Source organism: Belonocnema kinseyi, chromosome 8 (genome assembly GCF_010883055.1).
Source record: "Belonocnema kinseyi isolate 2016_QV_RU_SX_M_011 chromosome 8, B_treatae_v1, whole genome shotgun sequence".
Taxonomy (NCBI): Eukaryota; Metazoa; Arthropoda; class Insecta; order Hymenoptera; family Cynipidae; genus Belonocnema; species Belonocnema kinseyi.
Window position 1 is genome coordinate 78,034,284 of NC_046664.1, and position 14,018 is coordinate 78,048,301.

A 14,018-nucleotide genomic window follows, 5' to 3' on the forward strand; every position below is an offset into this window, starting at 1 on the left:
CACATAACTGTTTTCTCAATTTCTGCAATTCGGGAATTTTTTAGTTTGTATATTTTATCATTAGACAGCATTCGGCCTGGAGTTTTATTATTCGGGAATTTTAAAATTCGATAATAATATAAACTGTCCAGAATTTCATTATTCTAGAATTTTTTAATTAGGGATTTTCAGGTTTCAGCATTTTGTTATTTCGGGAAGTTTACAGTGTCGAAAATATTTCAAAAATTTAAAAACTGGAATTTTCAATAAAATAATTTAATTTCTAATATAATAGTTGTATATTCTACCTAAAAAAACAAATTGTCAACGAAAAAGTTTCATAGTTTATATTTTAATCGACAAAATTAAATTAAATTTATACAACAAATTAAAAGAATTTCAAAGCCAAAAATACGAATTTCCGACAAATAAAGATTTTTCACTCAAAAAATTAAATAGAAGTTTATCTAAATTATTGATCCTACGAACCAGAAGACAAACTTTCTCTACAAAAATTCAATTTTCAAACAACAAATATAACTGTTTAAACAAAATTAATTTCCACGAAACTAATGCATTTTGACGCAAGAAAAAGGAAATTTTAAACCAACAAATAATTTTTTCACAAAAAAATGCGAATTTTTAACTAAAAAATGTCAATGTTAAAAAGTAGAAAAGTTCCATTTTCTGTTAAAAAATTAATTCTAAACCAAAAACAAAGAAGTATTTTCTACTAAACTGTTAAAATTTTAACCGGGCATACGCCTTCAATAAAATAATTTCATAATGTACTTTAACTTTGACCCAAGTAGTTGAATTTTCAATCAAAAAAGATTAATTTATAAGAAGATAATTAAACTCTTAACCAACGAGATAACTTTTCAACTTAAAATATAAATCTTTAAAAAAAATGTTATTTCTTAACAAGGCGATTCAATCAAATGTTTTAAACAAATTAGTTGAACTAATAGTTTAATTATTAAATTGATTTATTTATTTATTATTATATTAGTTAATTAATAAAGAAGAAAGATTTTTAACCAAAAAAAATCAATTTTCAAGCCACGAAGACGAATTTTTAACCAAAAAGGATGACTTATAAACAAAATAGTTGAATCCTCTAGCAAATAGTTGCATTTTTAAAAAAATATGAAATTTATCTTAAAGCAGAAGAATTTTTAACCACAAAAAAGGTGAGTTTTCATCCAAAAAAGATTCCAGTTAACTCAGTAACATCAAAAACTGAACTTTTTTAACAAAAAAAATAAGTTTCTACGAAAAAAATTGAATTTTCAATCCAAAAAGACGAATTTTTTCAACCAAAAGGATGAACTTTTAACAAAATAGATCAATTCCCTGCCAAATAGTTGCATTTTTATCCAAAAAGATCAATTTTGTACTCAAACAGATAAATTTGTAATAAAAAACAATTTTTTTTTTATAAGTGGAACTTTCATCCAGAAATTATTTCAGTTCATTTTTCAAAACCAAAACATAAATTTTCATCAAAAAGTAAATTTTTTACGAAATAGTTAAGTTTTCAAGAAAATAGTGTAATAGCTTAATTTCTAACCAAACTTTTGCATTTTTATCAATAAAAGATTTAATTTCTGCTAAAGCAGGTAAACTTTAAAATAAAAAAGACAAAAATTCAAAAAAGGAGTTGAATTTTCAACCGAAAAGTTAACGAAAAAAAGCAATTTTCTATTAATTAAAATAAATTCTGAGATTCTCAATAATTCTCCGAGAATTTATTTCTCGGTTATATTCTCGGTGACATTTTCATTCTCGTTACCGTTCTCAAAGTAATATAACCGTCTCAGAACTCTACAGGCCTCTAGAAGAGTGGTATGGGGCTGACAAAAAGTATTCCTAAAGTTTTATAATAAAATGGATTAAAAAATCCTTTGCCAAATCATTTTCTGCCGCTCTGATCCAAATTTTAATCTTTTATTCAGTAACTTCTGTTGTGAAGTGTAAAATGTATTGCTAGTTACGTCGATTTATACTAAAGAAACACTTAAGGTTTTTTTCGTTTTCTTGTTGTTTATTTACTAAGAAATTTCCTAACGCTTACAATCAAAACTTAGAGGATGATTCGTCAGATATTTTTTCTTCAATCTAAACTCCAAAGAGGACCCAAAGAAAGATTCCTAGCTGTCAAACGACGGCTTTTTATGTACGACCTAACCTCAAAAATATTTTCCAAGACACTTATATTTGCGAACTTGTTATGAGGTACTAAAGTCAAGATCTTTACCAATTGTTATAATACAGCCAATAGTTTCAATAATATAATTTATGGACACCAACGTGTCCATACAATTATTGACCACATTTTTCAACAAGGTTTCAAAACTTTTTTCGGCTTTTTCTCGTAACAAAAGTCGAGACGAATTTTTAAGCGACTAATGCTTTCCGCGTAGACGGTATGAATAACTTAAAAAGATTTAAAATATATTTACCAACCTAAATTGAGTATTGAGTATTGAAAATTACACTAACAAAATTGTGTGGCATTGGAGTGGATTCATAAGTGGGGATAATTACAGAAACGAATCAAGCGTTCTTTTGCATGCATGGGATCCTGCGTATAAAGAAAACCGGAAATTACATTTGCAAAGCTTTGACTGGCAGTTCAAATTCAGAGTGACATTATGTCCACAATTGCGTTTCAGTTTTGTCGTTGCTCATTGATTGAAAAAAAATCGTACATCAGTACTGTAATAATTTAGGAATATTCAGATTTACGTAAGAAACTGTCCATTTCGAAAAATTTTGCTAGCCTTATTTTTAAAAAATTATAAACAAATACACAACACAACCTAAAAAAAATTGATTCCTGAATAAACCTTAAGCGCCATAATCAAGAAGAGTAGACTCTAAGTTAGTGAAAAAAGTTAGATTGTCTAGTTTTATTGCAAAAATTGAAAACAAATGGGTTAATTTGGAAACGAACGGCGAATGGCTGCTTTCGACTCCGCCTCTGTGGGGTTCGAATCTTTTGGCTAGAAATTTTGTTTTTTACGTTTGTCCATTAAAATTAACAGAATTTTCGTTACTCTCCATGATTTCGACGCTTAAGAAACACCCATGTGCTCCCAAGAGCAACAACGGAAATAAAAAAAAATAAAAGAAAAAAAAATGGATCCATTAATAATTATCAATAATTTATAATATATATTCATTAACATAATGAATAATAATTAATAATAATAAGAAATTATTGATTATTAATTTATTAAAAATTAATTCAAATGAATAATAGTAATAATTCTATTTTTTTTATAATGTGGAAAAAATTTTTAGCCAACAGATTCGAAACCCATAGCCGCGGAGTTGCAAGCAGACTTGTTACCACTAAGCCAGCGCTAGAGTTCTTAAATTCCCGACAATTTAAGTTCGAGTTATACAGGGTGGACACGCTGGGGCTTACATACATGGCGCATTTGATTGCTACCCGAATTGCATAACAGCAGGGCATAAGCCATTGTACAGGGGCATTTTCATATTTCGCGCCTTAAAAGTTGCATTCGGATCGGCCATTCGATCAAGTCCGTGCATCGTCGGTTCAAGTTTATCATAGTTTTCATGGTTGCGTTCGAAACTTCAAATGGATACAAGTGTCAAAAAATATAGGTTATGTTATGTAGTAATTACATATAATAAAAGTGTTTCATTAATAATGAAGTGAGACTTGTGGACTGAGAAGTAAATTTCAATTTTCTTCTGTGCCAATAACATTATGGAATGGCTGCTGAGTGACAAATACTATAAATTGGTAATAATATTGTGCGCTTTTAGTGGGCGAAGAGTGAATTGTGTTTAAGGCTTATTTGCGGCATTTCTGATACAATATTATAACCAACAAGTCTCTAATTTATTTTAATGCTTGATCAAACAAAATTTTAGGATGAGGTCCAGAGAAAACATTTTCTAAAATACAAAAAAAAAACACCAACTATTTTATTGATTAAAATTCAGGCAAGTACCAAATCCATCTGCATTTCCTGATGTGAATTTATCTATGATCGATCTGTGAAAAAAAACAATGAAAATCAGTTATTAATTTCAGAAATAATGGGTTACTTATTAAAGTTATTAATAAGCAATGATTGTTAAATTATTATTAGGTAATTATTGTTTAAATTGTTACATCCGACATTGTCAGTAAGAAACATGCAAAACCACTAGACATTTCTTTGGTAAAGAATAATTAATCGAAAGTATAATAAAAATACCGGGCCGATCTGTCATTATTTCGAGGTTATGGTGTGATTCACCTTTTTATCGAAATCACTGTAAGTAATTGTATGTAATGTCAACTACAAATTTTTGCATGTAATATTTTATTCACTTTATTCAAAACAAATCCTGTATATTCATAACATACCTTTTTATGCCGCAAATAAGCCTTACACACAATTAATTCTTCGCCCACTAAAAACGCACAATATTATTACCAATTTATAGTATTTGACACTCAGCAGTCATTCCATAATGTTATTGACATAGAAGAAAATTGACGTTAACTTCTCAGTCCACAAGTCTCACTTCATTATTAATGAAACACTTTTATTATTTGTAATTTCTACATAACATAGTCTATATTTTTTGACACTTGTATACATTTGAAGTTTCGAACGCAACCATGGAAATTATGATAAAATTAATCCAAAGATTTGACCGAATAGCCGATCCGAATGCAACTTTTAAGGCGCGAAATATGAAAATGCCCCTGTACAATGGCTTATTCCCTGCTGTTGTGCAATTCGGGTAGCAATCAAGTGCGCTATGTATGTAAGCCCCAGCGTGTCTATCCTGTATAACCGAGAATATGACAGAATTTAGGACAATTTAAAAGAATTTGCGAATTTATGATTTTTAAGAATATTTTTATTGTTCAAGTTAAATCAGCGATTGAATATACATTATGTTCTAGCTCAGACATATTCAGGAGTAACAGTGTTACATATGCTTTAAAATTTTGAAATGTATTAATTTATTTGAAACAAAAAAAGTGTTTTCTACTTTAAAAGATGACTTTTTAACAAAATACTGGAATTTTCAACAAAATAATTAAATTTTAACATAATTGTTGAATATTCAACCTGAACGGACAAATTGTCAACAAAAGAGTGCCATAGTTTATATTTTAATAAAAAAAGAATAAAATTTATGCAACAAAATTAAAGAATTGGAAAACAAAAAGACGAAATTCCAAGAAAGATTTTTCACTGAAAAAATAAATAAAAATGTATCTAAATAATTGAAAATTCAAACCAAAAGAAAAATATTCTTTACGAAAATGCAATTTTTAAACAAAAAATATGATTTCAACAAAAAATTAATTTTACACGAAATTTTACGAAAAAAACTCAAATTTTTAACTAAAAATATTAAACTTAAAAAATGGAAAAGTTCCATTTTACGTTAAAAAATGAATTCTAAACAAAAGAAAGAAATATTTTCCACTAAACAGTTCAATCTCAACCAGGCATAAGCCTTCTATAAAAAAATTTCACAATGTAGCTTAAGTTTGACCCAAGTAGTTGAATGATCAATTAAAAAAGATTAATTTATAACAACATAATCAAACTTTTAACCAACGTGATAACTTTTCAATTTAAAATATAAATGTTAAACAAAAAAAGTGATTTCTTAACAGAGCAATTGAACCAAATGTTTTAAACAAATTAGTTGAATTATCAAGCAAAGAAGAACGATTTTTAACCAGAAAGTTGCATTTTCATACAAGAAATGAAATTTTTTCTATAACAGATGAAGTTTTACATCAAAAAGATAAATTAAAAAGAAATTGTTAAATTTTCTGTTGAAAAAGATTTTAGTCGAGTTTTCACGATCAAACTATAAATTTTTTAACAAGAAATAATTTTCTACCAGAGGAATTAAATTTTTAATCCAAAAAGACGAATTTTTAACCAAAAAGAATGACTTTTTAACAAAATTGTTGAATTCTCTAGCAAATAGTTGCATTTTTATAAAAAAATATGAATTTTATCTTAAAGCAAAATAATTTTTTATCACAAAAAAGTTGAGTTTTCATCCAAAAAGATTCCAGTTAACTCAGTAACATCAAAAATTGAATTTTTGTAAATAAAAATAAGTTTCTACGAAAAAAATTTTATTTTCAATCCAAAAAGACGAATTTTTTCAACCAAAAAGGATGAGTTTTTTACAATATAGTTAAATTCTCTACCAAACAGTTGCATTTTTATCCAAAAAAGATCAATTTTGCACTGAAACAGATGAATTTGTAATAAAAAAACAAATTTCTCTTTATAAGTGGAACTTTCACTCAGAAAATATTTCCCTTCATTTTTCAACACCAAAATATAAATTTTATACAAAAAAGTAAATTTTCTACGAAATAGTTAGATTTTCAAGAAAATAGTATGATAGCTTATTTTCTAACCAAACAGTTGCATTTTTATCAAAAAAGGATTTAATTTCTGCTAAAGCATAACTTTAAAATAAAAAACACAAACTTTGAAAAAAATAGATAGTTGAGGTTTTAATAAGAAGGGACAAATTTGCATCATAAAAGTTGAACTTAAAAAAAATATTATTAAACAATTGAGGTTAACAATATAAAATAAAAATTATCAACCAATAATGAAATAGTTAAATTACGAGTATCAGTAAAAAAATTAATTTTCAACCACGCATGATTTTTTAATAAAAATGATGAATATTCAACAAATAAAATGACGAAATAATAATAATAATAATTAATAAAAAATAATGTTATCAGTGACTTTAAAATGAATGAACTAACAGTATATTATGCATCTAGGGAGAGAAGAGGGACTTTTTTGACGAGTGTAAATTTTCAGTACGAGCTGTAGGCGATGATTTAAGACATTTCTCGAAATACAGTCATAATTTCAGCATGTATTAGATTTTCGGAAATTTATGGAAATTTTCAATCATTTATGGTAATTTAATAGGTCAATATGATGAATTACGAGAAATTACAAAAAATTGAATTTTAAACATTCTTGAGGCAACTTAAAATAAATTTCCTAAAGTATGATTACACAATTTCTAAAAATGTTCGGTCATTTATGGTAATTTTACTGGTAAATATGGAAAATTACCATAAATTGTTCAACATTTAATTAAAATTTTTTTTATAAATTTCGGAAAATTAATGACATTTTTTGGTGATATTACATGCGATTTATAATAACTAACACTACATTGCCCAAAATACAATTTAAAAATTTCTAGAAATACCCGGAAATTTATAGCAATTTCTCGTCATTTATGTTAATTTTTGCGGCTAAATATGGTAACTTACCATAAATTACCCAAAATTCATTTTCTAACATTTTTATTAATTTCTGGAAGTTTACGAAATTTGTTGGCGATTTTGGTAATATTACAGGGAATTTATGGTAACTCAAGGTGCATTACCTAAAATTAAAATTGAAAATTTCAGTAAATTCCCGGGAATTTTTGGTAATTTACGGTAATTCTATCAATTATATACTGTAACTTTCCATAAATTACCACTTTTTGATATTAGAAGGTGAAGAATTCTCTTTATGTTCAATGATATTCAATTTAATATCTTATTTAATATTCAATCCTTTAGGATTTCTTTATAGCCAAATTTCTTTCAAAATTAAAAAATGTGCCTAATGCGCCCCTTACGACCTTTTAAAATTTAAGGTCAAACCACTGATAACTCTAATTTAGTGATTATGAATTCTCTTTCGTTAAGGCTCTTTCGGCTTTAACGAACACATTGCAATAAAGTATCTCGTGTTTTCCACTTGATTAAATGTCGTAAACGCGAACTTATATATATTATATAATTTGATGTAAATGTCGTTTGTCTACTGGTCTTATACCAATATTTTTTAATAGGGATTTTATGAGTTATGAAAATAATTCTTTAAAAAAATTTTTGTTCAACAATAAAATTCTTTTAAATTTAAGACAAGGTAAATTCTGAAAATCTTTCGAGGGCGCTCGTTTGATCTTTAAAAATTAAAGATCAAAGAATCGATAACTTAAATTTGGTGATTGTGAATTTTCTTTCGTGAAAGCTACTTCGGCTTTAACGAACACATTCTAATGTCATATATAATATATTGTAATATATAAGATATAAGGAAGATATACTCATTTCGTATTTTTTTATAAATAATTTATTATTTTATTGTTTATTTTTTAATTTAAATATTTTTTACTTTATTTTTTCTATTTGTTTATGCTTTCTGTAAACATGTATTTGTTTATTTGCGCTATTTTAGTATCGCATATCTCTTCATATCTCCTTTAACGCATCACTGGTCGGGAGTTTTAAGACCGATTAGATTAGTTTTCCACTTTGAATATTGTACAATGTCCTTGAAAAATAATCCATTTCTTATTTCTACGCAACTATGTGCAGTAAACCTTAAAATGTCAATTATGGTAAATTATTTAATGTGCTCATAACAATCATCAAATGACTCTAAATAATTAATATTTATCTTCGGATGTTTGAAGTTTTTGGGCTAATAAATTAATTGGGACTTCCCCCAATTTTTTTTATAATTAAAAATAATATTAAATATTAAAGAGTCTTTAATTGTAACTAATAAAGAGTCTTGAATTGCAATTATTAAAAATTAAAGAATTTTTCATCGTAAATCTCGAAAATAAATATTTCCAAATTAATAAATCTTTAATTGTAAATTTTGTAAATTCTACATTGAAATAATTCAACTATTATAATCTTTCTCGCATCAAAATTGTAGACATTTAAACTAAAAATTAAAAAAATTACAAATCGTCAAACTTGAAGAATTTTCAATCGCAAACCATCAAAAACTAAACGATTAAAAAATTTTAAATTATAAATCTTGATAGTTAAATAATTTTCCATTCTATATTTTCGAAATTCTAAAATTGTCAATTTTATACCATGAAAATTGTGGAAATTTGAATTTTAACTTTTAAAAATTGAAGACTGTTACATTGTGTATCATTATAATTGAATAATTAAAAATAGTAAATTTTTTTAATCAAAGTATTCTAAAAGAAAATGTTGGAAATCACATATCAATAAAATATAAATCTTAAAAATTGAAGAGATTTTAATTTCTTTAACGTACATATATTAAAAATCGTACAATTTTTAATTTTCATGATGAAAATATCAGTAATTTTGAGGAATTAAATTTGAAATTCCTTAGATTTGCAATTTAAAAATCTTGACTTTTAATCCTCAAAATCATCCAAATTAAAAAATCTAAATTGAAATAGTTTTTTAATTGATGAATCTTTAATTGGAAATTATAAAAACTTAAGAATTCAAAATTCAAAATCGTCAAAGTTGAAGAATGTTCGATTATAAATCTTTAGAATTAAACGATTTTAAGATAATTATAAACCTTTAAAATAGAAATATTGAAAATTAAATAATTTTTTATTTTATATTTTTGAAATTCAATATGTTTTAATTTTAGCTGATCAAAATTGTGGAAATTTTAATGTTAACTTTAAAAACTTAAAACATGTTACATTGTGGAGATTAATAATTGAATAATTTTTAATTATAGATCGTTAAAATGAAAGTATTCTAAAAGACAATCTGCAAAATTACATACCCTTAAAATATAAATATTAAAAATTGAAGATTTTTTGATATTGGATCGCTAAAATTCAATAATTTTTTAATTGTGAAACTTTAAAATTAAACAGTCCTAAAAGAAAATGTTCAATCTTACATACCTTTAAAATGCATATCTTGAAAATTAAAGAGTTTAAAATGTTTAAATTAACGTATATAAAAATTGTGCAATTTCTAATTTTCATGATAAAAGTTCTGTAATTTTGATGAATTACGTTTGAAATTTCTCTAATTCAGAAGGTTTGAAATTTAAAAATCTTGAATTTCAATCTTCAAAATCCTTCAAATTTAAGAATTGTAATTTGTTCAACTTCAAAATTGAAAAATCTTAAATTGAAAATCTTGAAAATTAGAGAATTTAAAATTTTATATCGTAAAAACGGAAGAATTTGAAAGCGTAAATCTTCAAGATTAAACTATTGCACAAAATTTCAAAATTATGTACCTTTAAAATATGAACCTTGGAAATTGAATTTTTTTTTTGTAAATCTATATTTTTAAGCTCAAAGAATTATTAATTATTGTCTTCAAAATTGTAGCCTTTTTTATTTTAAACCTTTCGAATTGAAGAGTTTTTATTTTTAAAAATATAAATATTCTTAAAAAAAGAAAAAGAAAAGACTTTGATATCCCTTAAAATCCTCTAAAATCCTATGAAATCCCATGACTACTTTCAAAATATTTTTAAATCTCTTAAAATCTCTCAAAATCCTCAAATGGGAAAGAAAAGAAAAGACCTCGATATACCTTAAAGTCCTTTAAAATACTATGAAATTCTGTGACTTGTTTTAAAGATTTTTTTTAAATCTCTTAAAATATCTCAATATCATCAAGGGAATAGAAAAGACAAGGAAAGACTTCGATATCCCTTAAAATCCTATGAAATCCCGTGACTTCTTTTAAAGTATTTTAAAATACCTTGAAATCTTTTAAAGTATTTTAAAATACCTCGAAATCTTTTAAAATCCTCAAGGGAAAATAAAATACTTCGATATCCCTCAAAATCCTTTAAAATCCTATCAAATCTCGTGACTTCTTTTAAAGTATTTTAAAATATCTTAAAATCTCTCAAAATCTTCAAGGGGGGAAAGAAAATAAAATACTTCGATATACCTTAAACTCCCTTAAAATCCTCTGAAAACCTATGAAATACCGTGACTTCTTTGAAAGTGTTTTAAAATCTCTTAAAATATCTCGACATCATCAGTGGAAGAAAAAGAAAAGACTTTGATATCCCTTAAAATCCGCTAAAATCCTATGAAATCCCATGACTTCTTTTAAAATATTTTTAAATCTCTTAAAATTTCTTAAAATCCTCAAGGGGGAAAACAAAGAAAAGACTTTGATATACCTTAAAGTCCTTTAAAATCCTATGAAATCCTGTGACTTCTTTTAAAGTTTTTTTTTAATCTCTTAAAATATCTCAAAATCATGAAGGGAATAGAAAAAAAGACTTTGATATCCCTTAAAATCCTACGAAATCCCGTGACTTCTTTTAAAGTATTTTAAAATCTCTCGAAATATTTTTAAATCCTCAAGGGAAAATAAAATGAAAGACTTCGATATCCCTTAAAATCCTTTACAATCCTATAAAATTTTGTGACTTCATTTAAAGTATTTTAAAATATCTTAAAATCTCTCAAAATCCTCAAGGGGGAAAGAAAAGAAAAAACTTCGATATACCTTAAAATCCTTTGAAATCCTATGACATTCCGTGACTTTTTTTAGAGTTTTTTAAAATCTCTTAATCTCGATATTATCAACGGAAAAAAAGAAAAGACTTTGATATCCCTTGAAATCATCTAAAATCCTATGAAATCCCATCACATCTTTCAAAATATTTTAAAATCTCTCAAAATCCTCAAGGGGACTTCGATATACCTTAAAATCTCTTAAACTCCCTTAAAATCTTTTAAAATCCAGTAAAATCCCATGACTTCTTTTGAAGTATTTTAAAATCCTTCAAAATCTCTCAAAATCCTGAAGGGTAAAAGAAAAGAAAAGACTTTGATATACCTTAAAATCCCTTAAAACCCTTGAAAATCCTATCAAATCCCGTGACTTCTTTTAAAATATTTTAAACTCTCCTCAAATCTCTCAAAATCCTCAAGGGAATAGAGAAGAAAAGAAAGAACTTCGATATCCCTCAAAATCCTTTGAAATCCTATGAAATCCCGCGACTTATTTTGAAGTATTTTAAAATCTCTTAAAATCATCAAGGGAAAAAAGAAAAGACTTTGATATCCCTTAAAATCATTTAAAATCAAATGAAATCCCGTGACTTCTTTTAAAGTATTTTAGAATCTTTTTAAATCTCTCGAAATCCTTAAGCGAATAGAAAAAAAAGAAAAGACTTCGATATCCCTTAAAATCTTTTGAAATCCTATAAAATTCCGTGATTTCTTTTGAAGTATTTTAAAATCTCTTAAAATCTCCCAAAATCCCTTGAATTTTTTTAAAATCCTTTGCATTTAGCAAAATTTTTTCTTAGTTTCATGAAATCTCTAAAAATCCTTAAAGACCCTCAGAATATTGTAAAAACCCTTGAAAAATTGATATATCCTCTAGAATTGTAATAGGAAGTTTTTTTAAACTTGAAATCTTTTCAAAATAATTATTTTAAATGTTAAATAAATCTCATTATTCTTAAAATTTTTTTACAATTTCTTAAAACTTTCGTAGTCCCTTGAAATTTTTTTAAATACCTTGAGATTTCAGGAAATCTTTGAGGAGACTTAGACATTTCATTCAATTCCGTAAAAATTTTGTAATTTCCTAAAATATTTTGTAGTTCTTTTAAAATAGTTAAAAATCCCTTATTATTCAAAAAATGCTTTAAGATTACTGAGAACTGAAAATTTATGAAAAAACTGAAAAATATTTTAAAATCCATTGAATTATTTTGAAATTTCGTTTAAACTAAAAATGAGGGGGGGGGGGGGGGCGACAATTTAAATTACTTACGTCTAATTGAAATTGATTCAAGGTTTTTTCCAGATTGCACTTCACTTTACAATTACGGAACTGACATTGATTGCTGACTATATACCGGTATTCAACAAACCGTGAAAAGCCAATTCACGAGTTCACAAAGAATAAAAACCGAAGATAAAAAATATTGAAAAATAGCTAAGAATTCAAACTGGCACAGATAAAGAAGAAATATCTTTTTATCGTAATTAATACAAATTTGTATGAAGTTTAAGAATTGCGTGCACTACTTGCAGTGAAACGGAAATGAAAACGGTGACTAGGTAACAATTATTACTAAAGCGATCACAGCTTTGTCGCGAATACATATACTATGTACGTGGCTTCTTTACCCCACCTTCTTAAACGACGTTGACAGTGGATCAAGTATATATCAAGGCTGTGCAGTGTACAAATATGGATCAACACATTCACTTTTTCATATTAGAAGGTGAAGAATTCTCCTTAAGTTCAGTGATTTTTTAAAAATATTATATTTAATATTCAATCCTCCAGTATTGCTTTATAGCTAAAATTATTTTAAAATTAATAAAAGGTAATAAAAGGTAATAAAGGTAATAAAAGCTCCTTCAGCTTTAACTAAAGAATTCTCATTGGGTACCTTATGCTTTCCACTTGATTAAATGCCCGTTTCAACATTTTTTTAATATTAATTTTTTAACATTTGAAGATACTGCTTTTAACAAATGTTCTTTTCAGAAAAAAGTTTCTTTTAAAATGAGCATAAAGTAAATTATGAAAATGTGCCGAGGGCGCTCGTTTGACCTTTTAAAATTATAGTTCGAAGCATCAATAACTGCAACTTTGTAATTGTGAATTCTATTTTATTAAAGCTCCTTCGTCTCTTAAAAATACATTCTCATGACGTGTCTCGTTTCAAAAAATTTCTTAAAAAATAAGCTGATTGTGAATCCTCTTTCGTTAAAGTTCCTTTGGCTTTAAATGAAGCATTCTCATGATCTATCTCGTGCTTCCCGCTCGATTAAATGTCCGAAAGGCGAATAAATTTAATTTATATAATTTGATGTCAATTTTGTTTTTCTACTGATCGTATATGAATATTTTTTTATTATAGATTTTTTAACTTTGAAAAATACTTCTTTAAACTAATTTTTTTCAGAAACAAATTTCTTTTTAAATGAACAGAAGGTAAATTATTAAAATGTGCCGAGGGCACTCATTTGACCTTTTGAAATTAAAGGTCAAAACATCGAAAACTGTAATTTAGTGAGTGTGAATTCGCTATTTTCAAAGCTCCTACGTCTATAGAAAACACATTCTCATGACATATCTCGTTTCAAAAAATGTTTTTAAAAATTAACTAAAGCGCTTTTTATTGTAAATTCAATGATACAGGCCTAAATAAACACACAAGAGGGGATGTATATGTATGTATATG

General features: G+C 26.0%; 1 protein-coding gene across 1 annotated transcript in view; it reads right to left on the reverse strand.

Annotated features, from left to right (window-relative positions):
- The window catches only part of LOC117178250 (superoxide dismutase [Cu-Zn], chloroplastic-like), a 64,243-nt gene extending 51,342 nt beyond the window's left edge, over positions 1–12,901 (reverse strand). Inside the window, exon 1 of the mRNA XM_033369591.1 lies at positions 12,593–12,901. The gene's annotated coding sequence lies outside the window, so the exon portion shown is untranslated. The remainder of the gene's footprint in view (positions 1–12,592) is intronic.
- Between the last annotated feature and the right edge of the window lie 1,117 nt (positions 12,902–14,018).